This window comes from Pecten maximus, unplaced genomic scaffold (assembly GCF_902652985.1).
Source record: "Pecten maximus unplaced genomic scaffold, xPecMax1.1, whole genome shotgun sequence".
Classification (NCBI taxonomy): domain Eukaryota; kingdom Metazoa; phylum Mollusca; class Bivalvia; order Pectinida; family Pectinidae; genus Pecten; species Pecten maximus.
The window spans coordinates 96,328-120,076 of NW_022980325.1; the positions used below are offsets into that span (position 1 = coordinate 96,328).

The 23,749-nt window shown below is 35.7% G+C and overlaps 1 long non-coding RNA gene across 9 annotated transcripts in view; it reads right to left on the minus strand.

The window, feature by feature from the left end:
- LOC117319481 overlaps nucleotides 1-23,149 on the minus strand; it is a 34,551-nt gene extending 11,402 nt beyond the window's left edge. For 3 of the 9 annotated variants that reach the window (XR_004530753.1, XR_004530752.1, XR_004530746.1), the window contains exons 1-3: nucleotides 23,008-23,148; nucleotides 1,891-1,970; nucleotides 1,307-1,457 (exon numbers count right to left, since the gene is read on the minus strand). This is a non-coding gene — a long non-coding RNA (uncharacterized LOC117319481). Of the gene's footprint in view, nucleotides 1-1,306; nucleotides 1,458-1,883; nucleotides 1,971-5,822; nucleotides 6,788-23,007 lie in introns of those variants that run through there. The other 6 variants (XR_004530751.1, XR_004530747.1, XR_004530750.1 and 3 more) reach the window with 6 other exon arrangements.
- Between the last annotated feature and the right edge of the window lie 600 nt (nucleotides 23,150-23,749).

The window sequence follows — 23,749 nt, forward strand, 5'->3', positions numbered from 1 at the left end:
CTTTTATGATCAAATCTCACCCATCTATCAAAAACATCATTCCAAAACTACTTGAGTGGTTTTATATGCATGTTTCATTGTATTTCTGTTGATACTTTATCAGAAAAACAAGCTTAATCATTCGGATTTTTAACACAAACAGAAGACTGAGTATTCTAATTTTAGTAACACAGATCATGATCAAATGACCATATCATATCCAAGATGGCTCTATAAACACAAAAGTGAGTAACGTTGATTGATATGAATTCGCAATTTGGTTTAATTGCGCGATTTTTAAAAAGATTTTGAGCTTGTAATCTATATCATTTTTTTACATTCTCGTTACATGTTTTAAGTATTATATTTACCAATGAAGTAGCAATCATTGAATTTGGTTCAGCGGTTTTGGAGAAGAAGTCGAAAATATAAATTGTTTACAGACGCATGACACACGACATAAAAAGTACCCAAATACTTTTTATACACCTACAAAAACATATCCCCCCATGCATAAAAAGTACCCCCTGAGCGAAAAAATCTTTAATCTTAACTTTATCATCTGACATTGTGAAAACATGATAAGAGGACACAGGGGTGTCATGTACAATGTTTCTGACCCCACCCAACCAAATCCCAACCAAAGGGCCAAAACAATTTTTAATCCAACCTTCAAATATGACTAAATATAAACATAGGAAACCTTCATATGCATATAAAAGACATCTCACAACTCATGACAGATGGAGAGAAAAAAACTATGGTTTTATATCAGCAGTGGTGAAAGATCAAAATGTGGGTCAAAGTGACCCCTACTATTGGTACATGGAGTAATGTGTAGGTGAACCAATACCCAAAGTATCAGGTTTCTGAGACAATTCAGTAGTGTAGGAAGTAGAGCCTGGACAAGATGAAATACAGAAGGTGGACTAAAGATGGACAAAACACAACACTATAGTTTCCCTGGTTATAGATATCCATGATAGATATCACAACTCATGATACAGCCAACTGTCTAACTTGATAATAAAGACCTTAACCAATACTGTGACCCTGACCGTGGCCTTAACACCTCAATCTGACCTCAGCCAGAATACATCACTATGACCTTGACCTTGAGTAGTCTAGACACCTTATTTAAAGAACTTAAATTTACATATACAGATATTTATACAAACAAGGAGACACAAAGCATGGCATTATCCCTCCTGCCAAGCTGTTGAAATTTATCCTTCTCAAGTTATTTTACAACACCAACTTCAGAATACGTAAGTGCCATGTTAAATGAACTGTAACTAAAATCTGGAATCATGTTTGAAATCAGTACCTGCTCTTTTTCCTTCCATTTGCGTATTCTTACTTTCTTACTCTCGTTCATGTCTAGATAAGTTTGGTACCATTTCCTCATGATTCGTGATCTCTTCCTCCGTGTTGGTTGGTACAGCTATGAGCCGTTGCTTTAGGAAGGCTGGTCGGCCCTGAAAAGTTCATCTCATCTATAGACTAATTCATCTTCAACAGTTTTTTTTCTCATTAAGATACAATAAAACATCAGAGCAGGCCTCTAGTTTGTAAACAATTTTAACACAATGTCAATTCCACAAAGAGAGAGAGAATATCCTGTTTATCTGAATGAAGTAAATTTTGAATTTGTCCACATTCCTTTTGACTTGATTGAACAAATGAAGATTGGTGATTCAATGAATGTAATTTCTGTTTTTATCGATGTAAAAAAGGAGATAAATTTTATATAAAATACCAATTAAGGATTTTTGTTTTTCGTAAATAAAACTTTAATCCTGGGTCAATATCTCTTCCTTGTGCCCATATATGGTAACTACATACAAACCTAAACAAAGGTCCATAACTACTATCAATAATGATTAACAAACCCAATGTGCTACCTTGTACCTTTGTCTAAACTTCAGGAATGTCTGATGATGATACTCGTCCCATCCTCCTCGTACACCTCCAGTTTACCAAAGAAATATCTAGAAATGATAGAATACACACCTGTTTCATCAAAGCAAAATGTTCAACTACAACTCACATTATATTTTTAGATGTATTAACAGTTTCAATCATAAAATGTTAAAAGTACAGCCAGAAAAAAAACATTGTAATAACTGAATGTGAGACATTAAACAAGAGGCCCATAAGGCCTGTATCGCTCACCTGGTTGGATTTGACCAAACATCAAAATAATGTTCATGTTCTATTTGTTAATACCTATATTTGTTGATGTCAAACAATGCTATACAATGTATATGGTTATGGGTTGGGGAAAGACCCCAGGGCCTATTTTTAGATCATGATTGTGTTTACAGTTAAACCTGTTCTATTGGCCACCTTGAATACGCGGCCACCTCCCTTAAGCGGCCAGTATGTGGTCCTCCCGATGGAAATTACTATATAATGAACCTTAAATAAGCGGTCACCTGTCTAACGCAGCAAATGGCCACAAAAATCTGCCCCAAGTCATTGTATCATCCTGTATTAAGTGGCCATTTTGTCCGGTAGTAGACATCCGCGATGATCAAGTGACCAGGTATTTTTTTTATTAAATTCATAAAAACCAGGTATTTTTTATTAAATTCATCAAAACTTTGATCTTTGTTGGTTTTCATTTCATAATACACTGTACATGGAATATTGTTATCAATATCAATAAGTGCATTATAATATGATAAATTCAATAAACTGTTGAAAAAAGAATTGGGCAATAGGCCGTTTCGCGTTTTCTCGGCTTATATCAAAGTTTCGTTTATCATCTCATCAGTTAAGAATAGAAGAAGGCAGATATCTTAATATCCCAAGGGCACATAGAATTTGTATTTATTGTAACCAAAATCAGGTAGAAGATGAATTTCATTTTATTCTTATTTGTCCTCTGTATGTAATTTTACGTAAAAAATTTATCAAAAAATACTATTGGAACTGTCCGTCGTCGTATAAACTTGTACAGTTACTAGCAGTACGCAATAGTAAGGAACTTTGTCATTTAGGTAAATATTTACGATCAAGTTTATTATTACGTTCAATGTTTCAAGCTTAATATGTAATATGTATTGTTTAATTACCATGTATTTTCATCCGATTATCTCAATCTGCAAATGACATTTTCTGGCACATTTTTTACTTCATATGTTATGCCTGTCGTCTTCCAATCTATCAAATTATGAATATGACTTCATACAATTATCTCATATATATTTCACAGCTGTCCGCCATTCTATCAAATTCATTCTTGTCTTGTACAATGTAGGTTATTTTTTCATATTATTCTTAACATTTTGTATATGTTTTTGATATCCTTACATGCACATGACATTATTCTGTTTTTGCTGTATTACCGATGGGCCGCAAGGCTTAAAATGAATAAACTATACAATAATCTGATATGTACATGTTAGCGGTAGGAATATGAAGATCTGTACCCATAGTTAGTATATTTATGAACAGGTTGAACTGTGGTTACAATGGTATCTATTATAGCCATCGCTCGACGGACCATTAAGGTGTCTCGCACCTTACATTTACCTGTAAATATATAGGGGTCCGATTCGGGATATTTTGTTGGTATATTATTGTATATAGATATACAGTGCATTCCACTTAATCGGGTAACGCTTAATCGGGTATTTCGTTTAATTGGGTAAAATTTCAAAAACCAAAACCATTTTCTCTTAAATCATGTTAAAAAAATTCGTTTAATTGGGTTGGAAAAGTCGTATTTTTCGGTTATTCGAATAGAACAATCGGGACAAAAAATAGAAATGCTCCGATTTTCACGAAAGTCATCGCGTATTTCTTTAAAGTTTTAGACATTTATCAACATATAGTGTAATTTTGATGGTTCAAATGTCAAAAAACAGTTAAATATTACCTTAAACGGTAATGTTATGTCGGGGTTTTGTCATGTTCAGAACTGTGTTGTTGTTGATTCTGCCTCGTGTGGTTTTTCCCCAACAGGAAGTCGACTAAGAATTGTGGGTAAAATTAAATGTTATTTTTAGAGTCAGCAGCAGGCAAAACGTAATGGGGTTTTAAAAGCATAATTAAGCGACTAGACAATTAAACTTTTACGTCTGGGATGTAAAATCTTCGAAGCAAAAACCAAAACAATAGGTTTTTACCTGGGTCTGATATTGCTACAGATCGATTGATATCGCCGCTTACTGTATGTGGCGAATCCAAAGTGAGGGGTTCGCCACGGGGAAATTTGACGACACCGATACACAGGTGAGTTAAAAATCAGTAGCGAGCAGTAAAAGGACAGACGCCCGACGTTAGCTCATAATTCCTATTCAGGTTAGGATTAGAACTGGTTAATAAAAAACATTACATTGGATTTCGTGTTGTTTTATCAGTGACTGCCAGTGTCAAGTTCGTATAAATTTATACCACAGGAAACGACCTAAATAAACTCGGTTTCTCCGATCTCTGTGCTTTGGTAATTGGAAATAATATGGAATATTTTAAACTTCAAAGCGAACATAGGAATGTCTCTATGATAAACATAAATGATTTTAGATGTAATTGTCGGCGAGTCCTTAGATCGTATGTCAAATTAGGAACACACGGATGAAACAGGGATGCATGACCCCCCGATTTGAGGTGCTACGATTGTACTGTGCCGCGAATAAGAAAATCATTAAGGTTTTGTTATTTTAATACACACATTTTTATACAATTAGTAATAGTAATCTGACAATTTGACATCAGTAAAAGCACAAACAAAAACACCGTTTATTAACAATAATAACGCAAATATTTTCATCCAAAATCGACCCAAGTCTGACTACCATTACGGACCAAATCCAAGATGGCGACGTGCATTTCGGCTTATCGGGTAAGTCGGTTAATCGGGTAAAAAGTCCCCGCAAATAGGCAACCCGATTAAGCGGAATGCACTGTATATTCAAGCTATTATATTGAATGTAATTTTTATACTCATATGCTGTAATAGGACACTATATATTGGACTGTGTACTATTTAAGGGTATATCTATTATTGTAGTTCATATCCGGTCATGTGATGAGATCTGTCACACTGACGAGTGTGGTGTACCTTGACCAGTGAGATGATCGGTCATGTGATGAGATCTGTCACACTGATGAGTGTGGTGTACCTTGACCAGTGAGATGCCTCTCCAGGATTGTCAGCGACCCTATGCATTTGGCAGGACGCATGGTGATGGAGGCAGGTCATGGTGTTCTAAGGTTCCAGGGATATGGTGGCTCCTCAAACCCTAGTATTGGAACTTTGTAAAGCACAGTTACCGTAGTGCTAATATCGATGTGGACGTCAGCCTACTCAATGAGGCCATGTATTATTATATTGTGTAGAACTCTGCCTACTCTCTAAGTGTATATATAAACTCTTAACAGTGAAGGAATACAGTCCTCCAATGTTATACAACTGTTACTGGCCATATGTATTATTGTGTGTTAGTCTAAAGTATAGAAGTGAGTGAAACGGGTATATGTTGTCATCCCTGTTTTGAATATTTTCATTGTTTGTATATAAAGGTGTATATAGTGAAAATCAACTTGTTTCTGTTGTTCTTGTGGGAACTAGCAATTCGCTCATCCCGTTACAGAGAGTATGTTACAATCATTATGATTCTTTCTCAGATTTTGATAATCGTAAATGCGACATACGGTATACAAATACTAGTAAATGGTCAAGAAAACAAGCATGTTGGGTATTACTGTAGCTACTCAGTCTGAAGTTATATACCATTAACTTTCACCAACATAACTTGAAGCATGACGTTTGATGTACCACAGTAAAGGTCATTTAAGGATGAGGTTTTGGAGGTGGAGGAAAGCTGGAGTACCTGGAGAAAAACCACCGGTCTACAGTCAGTACCAGGCAACTGCCCCATGTGAGTTTAGCACTCGTGACCCAGAGGTGGAGGGCTAGTGAAGTGTCCATACACCATAACCTCTGTGGCCCCTTTTTATCTGTAAAAATCCTTCACACTTATTTACCTGCTTATGTCATTTAAACCTTGATAAAATAAATCTCAAATTGTAACATTCTAAGATTTAGATTAAAAAACTTAATTCAATACTCAACAATTCGTACAAGTTTTTGAAGTATATTCGAAGCCCCACTTTGAAACACAAATTAGTTATAGAAGTGTCTTTGAAGTCTGGCCAATACCAGCACAACTTTTTGAATATAAAATGAGGTCTTTGAAATACAGTTAAGTTTTAAAAGTGTCATTGAAGTATGAAGTACACCTGAAGTCCCTAACTTTACAAGAAGTTATAAGTTCACTACAAGAAGCGCTTTGAAGTCCCCATGGGCTCTCTATATAAAAGAAGTGCTTTTGAAGTATCCATGGGTTCACTAAAGAAGCGCATATGTAGTCTGGGACTTCCAAGGAAGCACACTTGTGTTTGACAAAGGAAGTACGTAGAAGCACAGGGTTTCACTGGAAGTGCATATATGAAAATTATGGAAGTCTAGAAAAGTTCATTTGTACAATTTAATTTGGGGACTTCTTTTGAGTGGGAGACTGTATTTCTAGCTGGGACATATTACCTATACCAAAGTATATATCTATACAAAATTTGCAATTGTAATACAGCTGTGAAGGATAACTACACTTTTCTCTGCTTTTCATACCTATGGTAACCATGGTAACCACTTTAAACAAGAGACCCATGGCCCTTATGTTCACCTGAATTTTGATATATTTTGGCAGATTTGATGTCAATATCTTTCACCTTAGCATGTTAATTTAAAGGCCCTGTATCAGGGTCTCCAGGGCCTCTTGCTTAGAGAGAAGAATTTGTTTTAAAGATTTTAGCTTTTATGACTCCTATGACCTTGAATAAAGGTCAAGGTCATTCACTTGAACAATTTTGATAGCCCTTCACCCCTAAGCATGTTATAGGCCCACAATATCAGGTCTCTATCTCAAGTAACACAGAGAAAAATACATCTCATGACCACCATTAGATGTTCTTATGATTTATTTATAGACACAGCCATCCATGTCGAAATATTAGTGTAATTATACCAAAAATTACCTGTTTTCATGACATCTGATTACCAAATAGGCCACCGAATTGCATAACGTAGAGATAACAGGTAAGTTATATTGTTACATAAGCAAGCAAATGAAATATCTGCAGTTGTCACGTATCATTGATTCAATTCATTTATTCCTATTTAATTAGAACTCACCCTCAGGTGACTTAATTAATATCAGGTATTATCCATAACACATGTAACCTCCCCAATGGACGCTGGTGTGTTCACGGATGAGGATGAGGATTGGGGCAATTTTGTTTTGCAACCATCACAGTGTTATGTGATTATAAGTACACAAATTAAAGTCAATACTAACAACACAGTCTGTCATTATATATACTACTAATTGACGTACACAAGGATATTTTCACATGGAAATAATTTCTCTCTTAATTTAGTTATATTTCAATATAAAATTTAATGAGAGATTTTGGAAAATTCTATGGTACAGTATATAAGAAACTTTTGGATTACTATCAAGATACAGTGCCAGGGAAGGTAAAAAGTGTCTGGAGCTGTTGAACAATTATTTTTATATGCAAGGAATTATTAATCTCTTAGAAATTCTAGTAATTTCCATCTGTATTTTTCAAGAAATGGTACATCTTTTTGTATAATATTATTTGAATGTGTAGCCTTGTAAATAAAGAATAGCCTCCTGATGATTTAAAACTTTTCCAAGAAATGTTTTTTTAAATCAACAAACTATCACAGTCCACTGCACACACAACACCCCTTTTCATGGTCATGTAATTATGACTGGCCATGAAAGGGGATTATAAGTGGTTGTGGTGGTGGGTGAGGTGGGAAGTATACTCTGTCATGCCAGACAGTTTCGAGGATATATAGCCTCACACATTTCAGTGGCTGACTACACAGTCAATCCGACCATGAAGAGCTATAAATGGTATCAACATTTGTGCATGGATGTAATCTGTCAGACAGTGGCATGGACGTAATCTGTCAGACAGTGGCATGGACGGAATCTGTCAGACAGTGGCATGGACGGTGTTAATGTTCTGCTATCTCAGCTGAGGGACAAGTTTATATAGATATTACATAGACTGTATATCTGGATGTTATAAGTGATCAAGATACAGACATATAGGGGACTTTACTTGTGGGGCCTGACACTGGAAGTACTTAATCATGGTTTCAGTCCTATTATAGCTATAGGCAAAATGATGGGTACAAATTTCAGTAGAGTTATGTCCCTTATATCAGAGCAAGTCAGTTGGACAGGCCAGGAAAAATACATCCACTCTCCCTGGATGTATGCCTGACAGCCCGATTCAGGGTTGGATGTACTAACTGTAAATAACTGCATAACATCCGAATGATAGCATGTCTCTCAGGAAAATAAAATTGTTAAATAAATTGAAGCCAAATGAGGAGATCCTCTCTAAGATCTCTACTGACCTTAATAAAATGGTGAGGTCACCTTACTCATAGCGTCATAACATCTCAAACAAGGCCTGCTACATCTCTGCAGTCTCAGGGGCCTCAAAATCTCCCTTGACTTGTGCAGGGGTATCTATCTCTAACCGCAGAAAACACTTGAAACATTACTGTTTTTGTCCTTGGCTATGAGTAACCCAAACTCGCTACATACATCTGTTATAGTTGACTTCAGAAACTGGCAATGCAAGGTATCTTCTCTACCCGCACAAATAGTCATCTAATTATATAAGTAGTGATCTAGAGTTTGGATCCCATTCCCCATTGGCTTAATTACACGCTGAATACATTTTTCTAAAATATTGCAAGAAGCAGCTAGAGCAGCACATAGGTAAACACTTGTCTACACAGTATTGACCTTCAAGGGAAAACAAATAGACCAAAATCTCCAGAGTGTATTGGTATAAGTCTAAAGGCTGATTTTATATCTGGCTTTCCCAAATAAAAGGCTACCTGGCCCCAGCTGGCTAATGATTTCAATAACATCATCAAAGTATGCCGTAGTTTACAGAACATCATTCTGCATCAACAAAATCATTAACACTATATATATAGCGGAGCTTGGAAAGATAAATGTGTAATCATTCTCTAACCCCATCAGATTTTAGTACTACACCTGATTTTAGTAAGATATGAAGATTAAAAATAGCTATATATAGGTAGTTCTAAAAATGGGCCCAGGATTCGACCAAGCTCTACTTCAGATAAGATTTTAGATCTTACAACCTCAGGATGCTGAGTGCTGAAATAATGTTACCACTAATATAGGGTGTACATGTATTTTGGGGCCTACGAAATTCAACCTAAACCCTTTACTAACCTAAAGCTAGCCATAACTCATTTACAACTTAATGTACGGGATATCCTTGTACTAACATTTTTTGAGAGACCAAAGTGTAATTGGGGACTTGCTTATAATTATGGCCCTTATATCTTGGCCTATAGCTACCAAAACTACCTGATTGGTTTGGAATACTACCACATAGTGAACTTTTTTATTTGACCTCTGACTTTAACACTTGTAGTAAGAAAAAGTTAACAATTAATATAATTACATGACCTCTGCATACATGCCATATGTTCAGGAGACCAATAAGGGAGATTGATAATGGAGTTGTGCTTAAAATAAGGGAGATTTGTGCGCGACATGAATATCAATATTTTTACTCAATTTTAAAGCAATAAACTAATTTTGAAAGTGATAGAATATTTATATCTATTTGAGATATATTAATCATACAATATAAAAACAACAAAAAGTTGTATAGAGTAAAAATGTAATTAGTATACATTCTGATAATATAAAGTTATTTTTCAGTTTTTAAGTACCAAAAAGTTTTCACAGCTTTGTAACGCATATTACATAATTACAACAGAGGGCCTGTATTGCTCACCTTGATTTCATGAGATATGAAACAAGAATGATGATTAAGTATACTTGTCACCGGTATTGCTATGTCAGTATTTCATAGGCATTTTATATGGGAACGTGAGATTTTTATGCCAAAAAATACATTAATCCATGAAATGAAATTGACTTTTGGCGCAACCCCATAGGGATGCTACCACACAAATGTGAGTGATATCTATTGCTAAGTTTCAGAAAAGAAGTCGTTTAAACCAATTGACCCCTTTTGGACCCGCCTTCTGCACCCCAGGGGTCAGTTCCTTTATAAAATTTCAATCCCTACCCAAAAGGATGCTACCAGTCAAATATGAGCTGTTTCAGAGAAGTTGTTCACATCATTTTAGTCAAATTGACCCCTTTTGTCCCAACCCCTCAGCCCCGGGGGGGGGGGGGGGGGGGGGGGGGGGACCCCAAATTTGTACAATTTTGAATCCCCACCCCATGACAATGCTACCATACAAATGTGAGTGATATCCATGGCTTAGTTTCAGAGAAGAAGTTGTTTATTGCCTAGTTTCAGAGAAGAAGTTGTTTATATCAATTTAACCAAATTGACCCCTTTTTGCCCCACCTTAAGTCCCCAGGGGTTCAGCACCGTCATTTGTAAAATTTTGAATCCACATCCAACAATGATGCTATCAGGCAAATATGAGCAATATCCATTGCTCTGTTTCAGAGAAGTTGTTTACATCAATATAGCCCAATAGACCACATTTGGCCCCGCCCCTCAGGCCCCTGGGGGTCAGCCCCATCATTTGTACAATTTTGAATCCTCACCCCATAGTCATGCTACCAGGCAAATAGGAGCAATATCCTTTGCCTCATTTCAGAGAAGAAGTCATTTATATCAATATAGCCCAATAAACCAAATTTAGCCCCGCCCCTCAGGCCCCTGAGGGGTCAGCCCCATCATTTGTTCAATTTTGAATCCCCACCCCATAGTGATGCTACCAGGCAAATATGAGCAATATCCATTGCTAAGTTTCAGAGAAGAAGTCGTTAATATCAATATAGCTATATTGACCCCTTTTAGCCCCACCCCTCAGGCCCCAAGGGGGTAAGCCCCACCTCCCTACCCCATAGTGATGCTATCAGGCAAATAGGAGCAATATCCTTTGCTTGGTTTCAGATAAGTCGTATATATCTATATAGCCCAATTGACCACATTTGGCCCCACTCCTCAGGCCCCTGGGGGGTTAGCCCCATCATTTGTACAATTTAGAATCCTCAACCCCATAGTGATGCTACTAGGCAAATATGAGCAATATCCATTGCTCGGTTACAGAGAAGAAGTTGTTTATATCAATATAGCCCAATTGATCCCTTTTGGCCTGGGGGGCCAGCCGCATCATTTGTACAATTTTCAGTCCCCTTCCCATAGTGATGCTACCAGGCAAATATGAGCCATATCCATTGCTTGGTTTCAGAGGAGAAGTCGTTTATATCAATATAGCTATATTGACCACATTTGGCCCCGCCCCTCAGGCCCATGGGGGAACAGCCCCATCATTTGTACAATTTTGAATACCCAACCCGTAATGATGATTCCAGGCAAATATCAGCGATATCCATTGCTCGGTTTCAGAGAAGAAGTTGTTTATATCAATATAGCCCAATTGACCCCTTTTGGCCCCGCCCCTAAGGCCCATGGGGGGGCCAGCCCCATCATTTGTACAATTTTCAGTCCCCTTCCCATAGGGATGCTTCTAACCAAATTTGATCAAATTTTGATCAGCGGTTATGAAGAAGAAGTCAATTGTTGACGGACGGACGACGGACGACAGACGCCACGGTATGGCATAAGCTCACCTTGGTCCTTTGGACCAGGTGAGCTAAAAAGCAATTGAAAATGGTACATTATAATTACATGTAGCCAAAGATTAAGACAAGCAAGTTAATCATATATCAGTTTGTATTTTCTTAAAATGAGAAAGTTTGATCCAATCTGAGAGAACAAATCAGTTGTAAAAATCACCATGAAATGTCCTGTTGGATCCCTAAAGGTGGACCATTTAGATATAACAGTGTTTTTGTTTGGCCCGTTTAACACCGAATATCAGCTGTTTCTCCTATGCCAAAAATGTGTTTTTTTTCCAAAATTTCAATGAAGTTTCCCAATTAATAAAGTTGAAAAAAATTGTCTGTTTCACCTACTTTCTGACATTTTGTAAATGATAACATTGCTATTTCCAAAGGCATGAAGTATTTTCCAAACCTAACTAATATGAATTCGAACGTTATCACTTCAAACATGTAACATCATCCTGTAGGCCTAGAGGCGCGAGATCTTTGTTGTTTTACATCTTCATCATTAAAACGTTTTGTAATAGATGTCAGTGATTTCAAGTGCTAAAATGATGCAGACATCGTAAAACCATTTTTTTTAATGCTACACAAATTTAAAATGACCGACTGAAAAAGACACAAAGATCTTGTTAGATTTAGTGATACATTAATTAGGATACTGATAGTAATAATTTCAAAATCATATATTGATTTATATGTAAATTCTACTCAAAAATATGTGTACATACAACTGCCTGGTGCGGGGCTTGCTACACTATCGGCTGTAGCCTGTGTAGGAGGGATTTCTCTACCCTATCGGAGTGCAGTGCATGCAGGGTATGAATACTCGTCCTAACCATGATTTGCCACTTGAACAAGGAGCTTTCGTTGACTGATTTAGAGGAACGTGTAGATCTTTTCAAAGGATTAAAATAACAAATTCAAAACTTTACTAGCAACAAGTCATCTCACCATGATGGCATATTATTGGCACATTATGATTTTAGACTACTTATAATGTGTTCTTTTTTTTGTAGCAAGTGATGTTTACTTTAACAATGCTGAAAACATGGTGAACTATGTATTAATAAATTCATTTGACAAAATCAGGACTGTTTTTTTTTGTTTTTTTTTGCAATTTGGTATTTTCCCAAATTTCTCAAAATGTCGATGAATTTTCCCAACTCAAAAGCCACAGGAGGCTGAAAAATAATGGGAACAAAAAAACTGTATAAAAATATACCAATTCGTCAGAATTCCGTCAGAAGAGCCCCTTATACCCAATTGGGACCTGCTCTACCCACGGAATATGTCAGATCCAGGAAGGTCTGACTTTATTTTCACCCCCCCCCCCCCCCCCCAGTGAAATTACCACAGAGAGTCCCTATCAAACAACCAAGATAAGAAGAGACCCAGATTAGATAACCATACTGAAACAAGAGGCCCATGGGCCTTAACGGTCACCTGAGATTTGAAATATTTCAGTTTATTTAATTGACCCTTTTTGCCCCCCCCCCCCCCCCCCCCCCCCCATCAGCCCCTAGTGGTCAGTCAGGGCCAACATATGCATATTATCAAACTTTCATTCCATGCTGAAAATGTTAACCAGAATGAATTCCAATAGAAATAAAACAAATAAAAGTCAAAAATGTTATTTCCCTATAAAAACTTTAGTAAAGTTTAGCCCCACCCCAAGGCAAACTTGAGACCCCAGGGTCCTGAAATTCACAATTTTGGTAAAGAACCTTCAAACCCAGCCATCTATGAAGTGTATTTGATTCCAGCATATCTGAGAGTAGAGAAGAAGATTTTTGAAGTTTTAGTCAATTTGGCCCTTTTTAGCCCCACCCATCAGCCCCTAGTGGTCAGTCAGGGCCAACATATGCATATTATCAAACTTTCATTCCATGCTGAAAATGTTAACCAGAATGAATTCCAATAGAAATAAAACAAATAAAAGTCAAAAATGTTATTTCCCTATAAAAACTTTAGTAAAGTTTAGCCCCACCCCAAGGCAAACTTGAGACCCCAGGGTCCTGAAATTCACAATTTTGGTAAAGAACCTTCAAACCCAGCCATCTATGAAGTGTATTTGATTCCAGCATATCTGAGAGTAGAGAAGAAGATTTTTGAAGTTTTAGTCAATTTGGCCCTTTTTAGCCCCACCCATCAGCCCCTGGGGGTCATTCAGGGCCAACATGTGCATGCCATCAAACTGTCATCCCATGCTGACAATGTTTACAAAATTAGAATGAATTCCAATAGAAATAAAATAAATTAAAGTCAAAAATGTGATTTCCCTATATAAACTATAGTAAAGTTTAGCCCCTCCCCAGGGGCAAACGTAAAACCCCTGGGTCATGAAATTTACAATTTTGGTAAAGCACCTTCAGACCCTTCCATCTATGAAGAGTGTTTGATTCCAGCATATTTGAGAGTAAAGAAGAAGATTTTTGAAGTTTTAGTCAATTTGGTCCTTTTTAGCCCCGCCCATCAGCCCCTGGGGGTCATTCAGGGCCAACATGTGCATGCCATCAAACTGTCATCCCATGCTGACAATGTTTACAAAATTAGAATGAATTCCAATAGAAATAAAATAAATTAAAGTCAAAAATGTGATTTCCCTATATAAACTATAGTAAAGTTTAGCCCCTCCCCAGGGGCAAACGTAAAACCCCTGGGTCATGAAATTTACAATTTTGGTAAAGCACCTTCAGACCCTTCCATCTATGAAGAGTGTTTGATTCCAGCATATTTGAGAGTAAAGAAGAAGATTTTTGAAGTTTTAGTCAATTTGGTCCTTTTTAGCCCCGCCCATCAGCCCCTGGGGGTCATTCAGGGCCAACATGTGCATGCCATCAAACTGTCATCCCATGCTGACAATGTTTACAAAATTAGAATGAATTCCAATAGAAATAAAATAAATTAAAGTCAAAAATGTGATTTCCCTATATAAACTATAGTAAAGTTTAGCCCCTCCCCAGGGGCAAACGTAAAACCCCTGGGTCATGAAATTTACAATTTTGGTAAAGCACCTTCAGACCCTTCCATCTATGAAGAGTGTTTGATTCCAGCATATTTGAGAGTAAAGAAGAAGATTTTTGAAGTTTTAGTCAATTTGGTCCTTTTTAGCCCCGCCCATCAGCCCCTGGGGGTCATTCAGGGCCAACATGTGCATGCCATCAAACTGTCATCCCATGCTGACAATGTTTACAAAATTAGAATGAATTCCAATAGAAATAAAATAATTAAAGTCAAAAATGTGATTTCCCTATATAAACTATAATAAAGTTTAGCCCCTCCCCAGGGGCAAACGTGAAACCCCTGGGTCATGAAATTTACAATTTTGGTAAAGCACCTTAAGACCCTTCCATCTATGAAGAGTGTTTGATTCCAGCATATCTGAGAGTAGAGAAGAAGATTTTTGAAGTTTTAGTCAATTTGACCCTTTTTGGCCCCGCCCCTCAGGCCCCTGGGGGGTGGGGACCATATAATTTACAATTTTGGTTGACCTTTAGCCATAGAAGCTTCCTGCCAAATTTCATAGAATTTGGTTTGTGGGTTTTGGAGAAGAAGTTGAAAATGTGAATTGTTTACGGACGCACGACGGACGACGGACGACGCACGACGACGGACAAAAGGGGATTAGAATAGGTCACTTGAGACTTTGTCTCAGGTGACCTAAAAATCACCATCCCGGCTAACATCGTAACACAGCCATGGGAACAAAGATGGCCCCCAAATACGCCATTATATTTATGGACTATTTAGAACAGAGATTCTTATCAAGTATCAACCCGCAAAAAAGTACCCATCCTCTGGTGGCGATAGATAGACGACATATTTTTCATATAGCCCCACACTCGAGAGGAACTGACCTCCTTCCTTGAGGCCCTTAACTCACATCATCCAACTATTAAGTTCACGTCGGAGATCAGCGATACATCCGTGGACACAACAATCTACCTAACAGAATATGGCACATTAAGTAGCCGTATTCACAACAAACCAAAGACTGTCAGATAACAATCAAACATGCGAGTAATGAGTATACTTGCCCTTGTTTAACCAGAAATAACATTACGTCATAATTAACAATTAAAAGTTATCCTCTTGAAGAGTACTTCAGGGCGACTTTCATGTATAACATTGTCCTGATGAAGACCATATGACTTGGTTGAAACTAGTCGACAAATAAATTTTAATCTTAACAGTGTACGCTTGAGTTTGTTGCGGTTATTATCCCTGATTTAAAATATTCCAATTGTACAAGTGTATGTAGCAGGGCCCGGCAAAAGCACGTCCTGACGAGTAGATTTTCCCGACGGACGAGTGGTTTTCATTGTCAACTAGTCTGTCGGACGAGTAGAATTTTTCTATGTTATTTCAGTATTTGTTAATAAAATTGCTTAAAATTTGATGCATTGTTAGTTATGTTTTCTTTTTGGTGCCATTATTACAAAAAATAGTAAAATTTCTGCATGATAGCAGGTAAGTAGGGCTATCGTCGTCTGTAGATCGGAAGTCATGTACGATGACCGATAACCTCCGAATGTTCCGGGTGACATGCAAGTATAATGGGTGTTGTCCGAGGATGTCTGCATAAAAATTGCTCAACGAAAATTGGATTGTTATTTTTATTGTCAGTCAACCTAAAAAATAGGATGACAGTTGTGTTGAGACGACTGATTCAAATGAAAACGGTAACCATTATGATCTCTAACAAATAATTAATTAAGTCACTGCTATATTTTATACTGGTTCATCGAAAACTTTCTCACAATTTCTTGCGTAATGTGACCTATTTCCCGATGTTTACATTAGCTACATTCCTGTATTAGTTGAATCATCAGTCTTTCTATCAATGGATTAAAAATTTACTAACGTAACCCCTGCGAGATGATATTCATGAGTTCATGAATGTTCATGAATCATTCATGAACTTTCTAGAATACTGTAAGTTTTTGATTCATGAAAAAATGTTCATGAATATTCATCAAATACCTCTCATGAACTCTTCATGAACTTTTATGAATAATTTTACAAATTCATTAAGATTCAGGATAGTTCATCATATGTGATTATGAACTATTCATGAACTTTCATGCATAGATGATATTCATCAAATTTCATCAAAATGAATGAAATAGTAAGAACAGTTGATAATGAATTTTGAAGAACTTTAATGAATAAGAATTTTATGTGATTATGAACTATTCATGAATTTTCATGCATTGATGATATTCATTAAAATTCATCAAAATGAATAAAATAGTAATGAATTTTGAAGAATTTTAATGAATGAGAATTTGACTTTAAAATTGAACATTTTCTTGAATAAAAAAATACCTTACATTTTAAATTGAATAAAAAACTTAATATCTAAAAAGTTTATAAATTTAATTCCATGTCTATATTACAATTTTGTTCTTGGCTTAAAGAAGAATAAGGAAACTACAGGCTTACTAAACCCCTTTACAATAAGAAAACTTCAAATTTCCCGCCAAATTTTCCCACCAAATTTTTCCCGCCCAAAAACTTCTAGCAGGAGAGTTCCAATACATGGCAGCCATGAGGCTTTTCTCACAAAGATAAATAACATGTTATTTTACAAATGAAGGCAAGTATTTATCTTTCATACCTGCTTCATGATCAATACAAGACTACCAGGAAATGAAATATTCAACTCTGGAAATATGTCAACCTGTTTATAGGTAAGAATTAACTTAAAATCAATCACCATGCATGTGACCTAAATTTACATAGTGCACATAATATTCAAACAGCTTTGGCATTTCTTAAATTGCATTGCCCATTTAACTAAATTGTACAAACACACATCATATGTACAATGAGAATTAATGCAATAATGAACATAAATCACTCTTATCTGAAGAATATTAAAAGGATTTTGCGTCCAAATGATTGTGTACATATACTCATTTCAAGCAGTTATGAATTTTGAAACAAGTGATGGATCCATTTGAATGGAAGGACTACAAGGATATTGTCAAACATGCATAGTGATACAGTTCATGACAAACTTTGATGAAATTAAGTGGTAAAATGCATGCAAATTCATTTTATAAATAAAATCATAACTCATGAATTAATCATGAATTATCATGAATAGAATAGTACATGAATATTCATGAACTTTGATGATTTTATGAATGAAAATCTTGATTTCAGGATTAATGAATGTTCATGAAATATTTCTTTCATGAACATTCATCATAGTTTTAAGTTCATGAATATTCATGAACTAATCATGAATTGTCATGAATGAAAAAGTTCATGAGTATTCATCATAGTTTTAAGTTCATGAATACTCATGAACTGATCATGAATTTTCATGAATGAAAAAGTTCATGAACATTCATGAACTATGATGATTTCATGAATGAAAAATTTTCTTACATAATTCATGAATATTCATGAACATAATTTGAAAAAAATATTCATGAAGTTTTAAGTTCATGAATTTCATGAAAATATTCATGAATAAATCAAGAATATTCATGAATTTTGTTCATGAATAATTCATGAACTATTCATGAATGTTCATGAATTATTCATATCGTTTCACAGGGGAATGAACATTATAAGATCAAGCGTGAACGTATTGAATACAATTGGTAAACAGCCATGTGAAAAATGAGAATGTTGCATAGCAGATAATTCTGAAATTTTGCAGACAAGTGAATTCTTTGTTCGGACGAGTACTTTTATTCAGGCCACTAGTCCGATGGACGAGTGCTTTTGAAAGTTTTTCCTCTGCCCTGATGTAGTCATGAGAACTGAAGACGTTCATGGTAGCTAGGAGACTGCAATAAATATTATCATGGACATTCCAGATTTTGTATATTGCCTCTGTCATGGACGGTACAGTTATTGTACACGTACATCATGATTGACCACTATGACCAACAGATGTGCTAATTTTGAGAGTTTTATAAAAGAAAATATTTCATCATGCTATCACTGATCCACGTACAATACACATTTTATAAGAAAAACATGTGATTTTGCGTCTGACTAGGCTCTGTATAAATTACCACCAACAAAGTATGGTCCTGAAAGAAAACAAAGAATATTTACATTCTGTGTGACAGTCTCCCATTACTCCTGTGTTAAACCAGATGGTATTGATCACCGTATAAATGCAACCCAGATCACATGATGTCATCAAAAAAATGTTTGGCAATGTGTTGCGGGTGAATCAAACCTAGCATGGATTTCGACTTAGAACAATTGCGTAAATATGACGTCATTGTGTTTTTTTGTTGATCATAGTCACGCCGAGGCTTTGTATTACACATCAATTTGAATGCAAACCAAGCACTACAATAAAATCAATTTCACATGTGCCGTTCTTTCAATTGAACATTCAGGAAAATAGCTGAACTTAAACCCCAGATTTAGCAAAGAGAAATTGAAGTTTAATGTATCTTAATGTAAATATAACAATTGATACTCAAAATACTCATACCGTAAATATTCGGGTATAGTGCGCACTCGCGTATAGTGCGCAGGTACGTTTTTGAGGTTCATTTTCAATTTTTTTTTTTTTTTTTTTTTTTTAATTTTCAACTGAGCGGTAGATGAATTTTAAAGCATAAGATGAAAGCTAATTTACAATGTACCACATTTAATTGGAATCACCGGTCAGATTTGACACATTGGATTGACAGGTTGTTTACATTATATCGCCACAGGCCTAGTCAGCTTGCAAATTATAGCGGTCCCATCTACGCTGTTGTACCAACAAAATAATTAATCCTACTCTCAATTACCTTGTGATTTTCACGCAGGTATGGTCTCTTGTGGTATCTTTCCACGAACATACAAAGCTAATTAAGCTCAATTATAACAAGATTGAATAGTAAGCTGACTGCTACGTAATGTAACACAGGACGCCATTTTGTATACAGTACTGAAACAAGTCTGCAGTCGTCGTGCTGGTCACAACTTTTATATCAATGAATTAACATGTGTAATGGATAAATCTACAGTGCAGACGATAAATAAGAGTAACCCGGTGGTTTTCACAGTCATATCGTATTTTATAAGGCCAGTTGGTCAGTGACTGCCGCACGAGATCAAGGCATTAGTGTTACCCGAGCCTAATTGCGCATGCATGCTGTTACAGCTTCCGTAAATAAACAAGTTGAACATTATCAGTTTCTGGCAACATTCTGGATTTATAAGGTGATTAATTTAGAAGTATGAAATAACTAAGTACTGCTATATCATTTCAAGTTTTGTTTGATGTTAATTGAGATGTTATACATCGTTTTGGACCTGAATACGGGAACATGCTCAAGTGAGATCGTATGTGTACGGAACATGTGGGTCACGACCGACTTAGATAAATCCACGTAATTGCTGATAAATACACAATTTCAAGAAATTAAACATTAAAATAACTATTCATTTCTTTGATTATTTGTTAACTATTACTTTCTTAATGCTTTATATATGTTATATATAAGTATTAAATCAATCCTGCTGTGAAAGGAAACGATCACAAATCTCAGTCAAATCACATCCATTCTCACTGGGAAAAGGCTTGTACTTGCGTATAGTGCGCAGTGGTCTTTTTCACTTGTCAATTTTTGAAAAAAAGTGCCCACTATACGCGAATATTTACGGTACTCGCGTCAATCATGCAGGTAAAACCAATTTTTAGCAGATTATAATTCATGTCACAGTGACACTTGTCAGATAAGCGTTTTATTATAAAGTGTTTATATGATCATGAATAGTAAGAAAAAATGGCGCTTTCCAAGCGAAAACCACTGTCGTTATTTATAAAGTTTCTGCATGTAGTTTTCGCAGAAGGGAATAAAGTCTGAAAAGGAGTCAAAACATATATAAAAAAAAATAACAAGTTATAGGTAGGAACAAATACTGAACTTTATCTAAACATGAAAAGATTGATTCATGGACCTAATGTTACCTGAACATGGACGAGAAGCATTACTGTTACGTCCATTTTTAGACCACATCTCTGCTATTGCTAACAAGAGGCCCATGGGCCTTAACGGTCACCTGATTTTTGAAATTCAGTAAATTTGAATGAAAGAATGAATTTCAAAACAAATAAAACAAATGATAGTCAAAAATGTGATTTCCCTATAACTATAGTAAAGTTTATCCCCTCCCATGGGGCAAACGCGAGACCCCAGGGCTAGGAAATTCACAATTATGGTAAAGCACCTTAAGACCCTTCGATCTGTGAAGAGTATTTAATTCTACCTTATTTGGGCTGTAAGAGAAGATTTTTAAAATTTCTGTTAATTGACCCTTTTTGGCCCCGCCCATCAGCCCCTGGGGGTCAGTCAGGGCCAACATGTACATACCATCAAACTGTCATCCCAAGCGGATATGTTAACGAAGTTAGAATGAATTCCAATAAAAATTCAACAAGTAATGGTTAAAAATGTGATTTCCCTATATACACTATAGTAAAGTTTACCCCCTCCCCAGGGGCAAACGTGGGACCCCAGTGTCATGAAATTCACAATTTTGGTAAAGCACCTTAAGACCCTTCCATCTATGAAGAGTATTTGATTCTACCATATCTGAGAGTAGAGAAGAAGATTTTTGAAATTTTTGTCAATTTGACCCTTTTTGGCCCCGCCCACCAGCCCCTGGGGCTCAAATAGGACCAACATGTACATACCATCAAACTGTCATCCTATGCTGATAATTTGATACAAGTTAGAATGAATTCCAATACAAATCCAACAAATAATAGTCAAAAATGTGATTTCCCTATATAAACTATAGTAAAGTTTACCCCCTCCCCAGGGGCAAACATGAGACCCCAGGGTCATGAAATTCACAATTTTGGTAAAGCACCTTAAGACCCTTCCATCTATGAAGAGTATTTGATTCTACCATATCTGAGAGTAGAGAAGAAGATTTTTGAAGTTTTAGTCAATTTTACCCTTTTTGGCCCTGCCCCGCAGGCCCCTGGGGGGTGGGGACCATATAATTCACAATTTTGGTTCCCCCTCAGCCATGGAAGCTTCCTGTAAAATTTCATTGAATTTAGTTCAGCGGTTTTTGAGAAGAAGTTGAAAATGTAAATTGTTTACGACGTACGACACACCGCACGACGCCGGACAAAAGGCGATTGCAATAGGTCAACTGAGACTTTGTCTCAGGTGACCTAAAAATGCTTGGATTAAATAAAAGGCATCAAAAATATTAATCCTTGTTGACTTGTTTTATATTATATGTTATAGATCTTTGTAACAACTAACCTTCCATATCAATAGCAAAATTAATGTATTGAAAATTGTGAGAAGTAAAAGTTATATTTTTGGAGATAAAGGTCACTACACTTTCTTAAGATACAGGTGAAAAAACCCACCATTTTCCTAAGGTATGGGTAAAAACCCCACCTGTTCAAAAGTTATCTGGAGCACTGCATATTAGCAGCAGGTCACATATGATAGTACTTTTTTGTCACCAACTGGGATGGGGAAACAGTCTGTCTCTGAGGACAAGGTTATATCTCTTATCAAATCAATTGATAACAGCTTGGTATTCCATTAATTTGCATCAGGAATGTTTGCAGAATTTAAGTAACATATTCATTGTACCTGCACATACAATATTGTCTAAAAATTTGCCTACTGTAATTACAATGTAATATGTAGCTATTCCTCAACCGAATTACATCAAATGATTTATATCAAAATTTGTATTTTAAAATGCTACAACTTGCAAGTGATTACATTGTTGTACTAGGTTATTATCTTATTATTGGTTAGAATCACGTCACTTGATAAATATACTGTTTGATTAAAATGAATAGACTTGTACATTATAAATAAAATTAGCTCATTATTGTTAAACAAATAAAGTTACTACCTGGTTTATAGTTGTTTTTTTAAGCAGGCAATATTTAGTCCAAATCTCTTAATCATCATGCAAAATATAACTAGGCCTATGTAATACAAATTATAATCTGTTCCCTCCATCCCCTCTCCAAAATGTCAGCGGTCCATTACCTGATCCAAGACTCAGCTGGTGGTTATCACAACGATTCCGTTAATAAAAAAGGTGGGGGCTGAGGAAAAACCTTCCAAAGATTTTTATTTTTAAATCTCTAATTTTAGGGGGTTTATGATGAACTACACAATGCACCACAGAGCTTTAGTCTATATATTTCATTTTTTTCAGAGGAGAACCCCGAACCCCCCACCCGGATAAGTAGAGCCGCAAAAACCCCACCCCTTCTCAAAATTCTGTACATCCGCCTCAGCATAACATACTAAACATCGGGTATCTAGGTGAATAATCTGTTTACCTCCAGCAAACGGCGTTGTTCCATGTCCAGCAAAGCCAGGTGTCGATGTTGTATGGCAAGCTGTTTGGGTTGTTACCTATTAAATACAGATATCAAAATAAAGATATCATTATTAATATAAAAATTAAAGATATCTTTAATTCAAATAGAGATATCTTTAATTTAAATAGAGATATCTTTAATTGAATTAGAGATATCTGTATTTGAATTAGAGATATCTCTATTTAAAATACAGATATCTCTAATTAAACACAAAATAGAGATATCTCTAATTCAAATACAGATATCTCTAATTCAATTAAAGATATCTTTAATTTTTATATTACCAGATAGTCCAATTTAATTACAAGCGTTTCGTTAACACTGATCAGGATTAGGGAGTAATCATTATTTTCTTTGTGTTTCAATATTAATCTTCGCACTGAGCAAACATGTGTAAATACAGATATCTTTAATTCAAATAGAGATATCTGTATTTGAAATAGAGATATCTGTATTGCAAAGTAATTGCAGATATCTCTAATTCAATTAAAGATATCTCTATTTAAAATTTTTTTAAATATTTGAATTAGAGATATCTGTATTTGAATTAGAGATATCTGTATTTAAAATGAAGACATCTCTATTTAAACAAAATTAAAGATATCTGTATTTAAAATAGGGATATCTTTAATTCAAATAGAGATATCTCTATTTTAAATAAGATATCTTTAATTCGACAAGAATTAAAGATATCTATTTA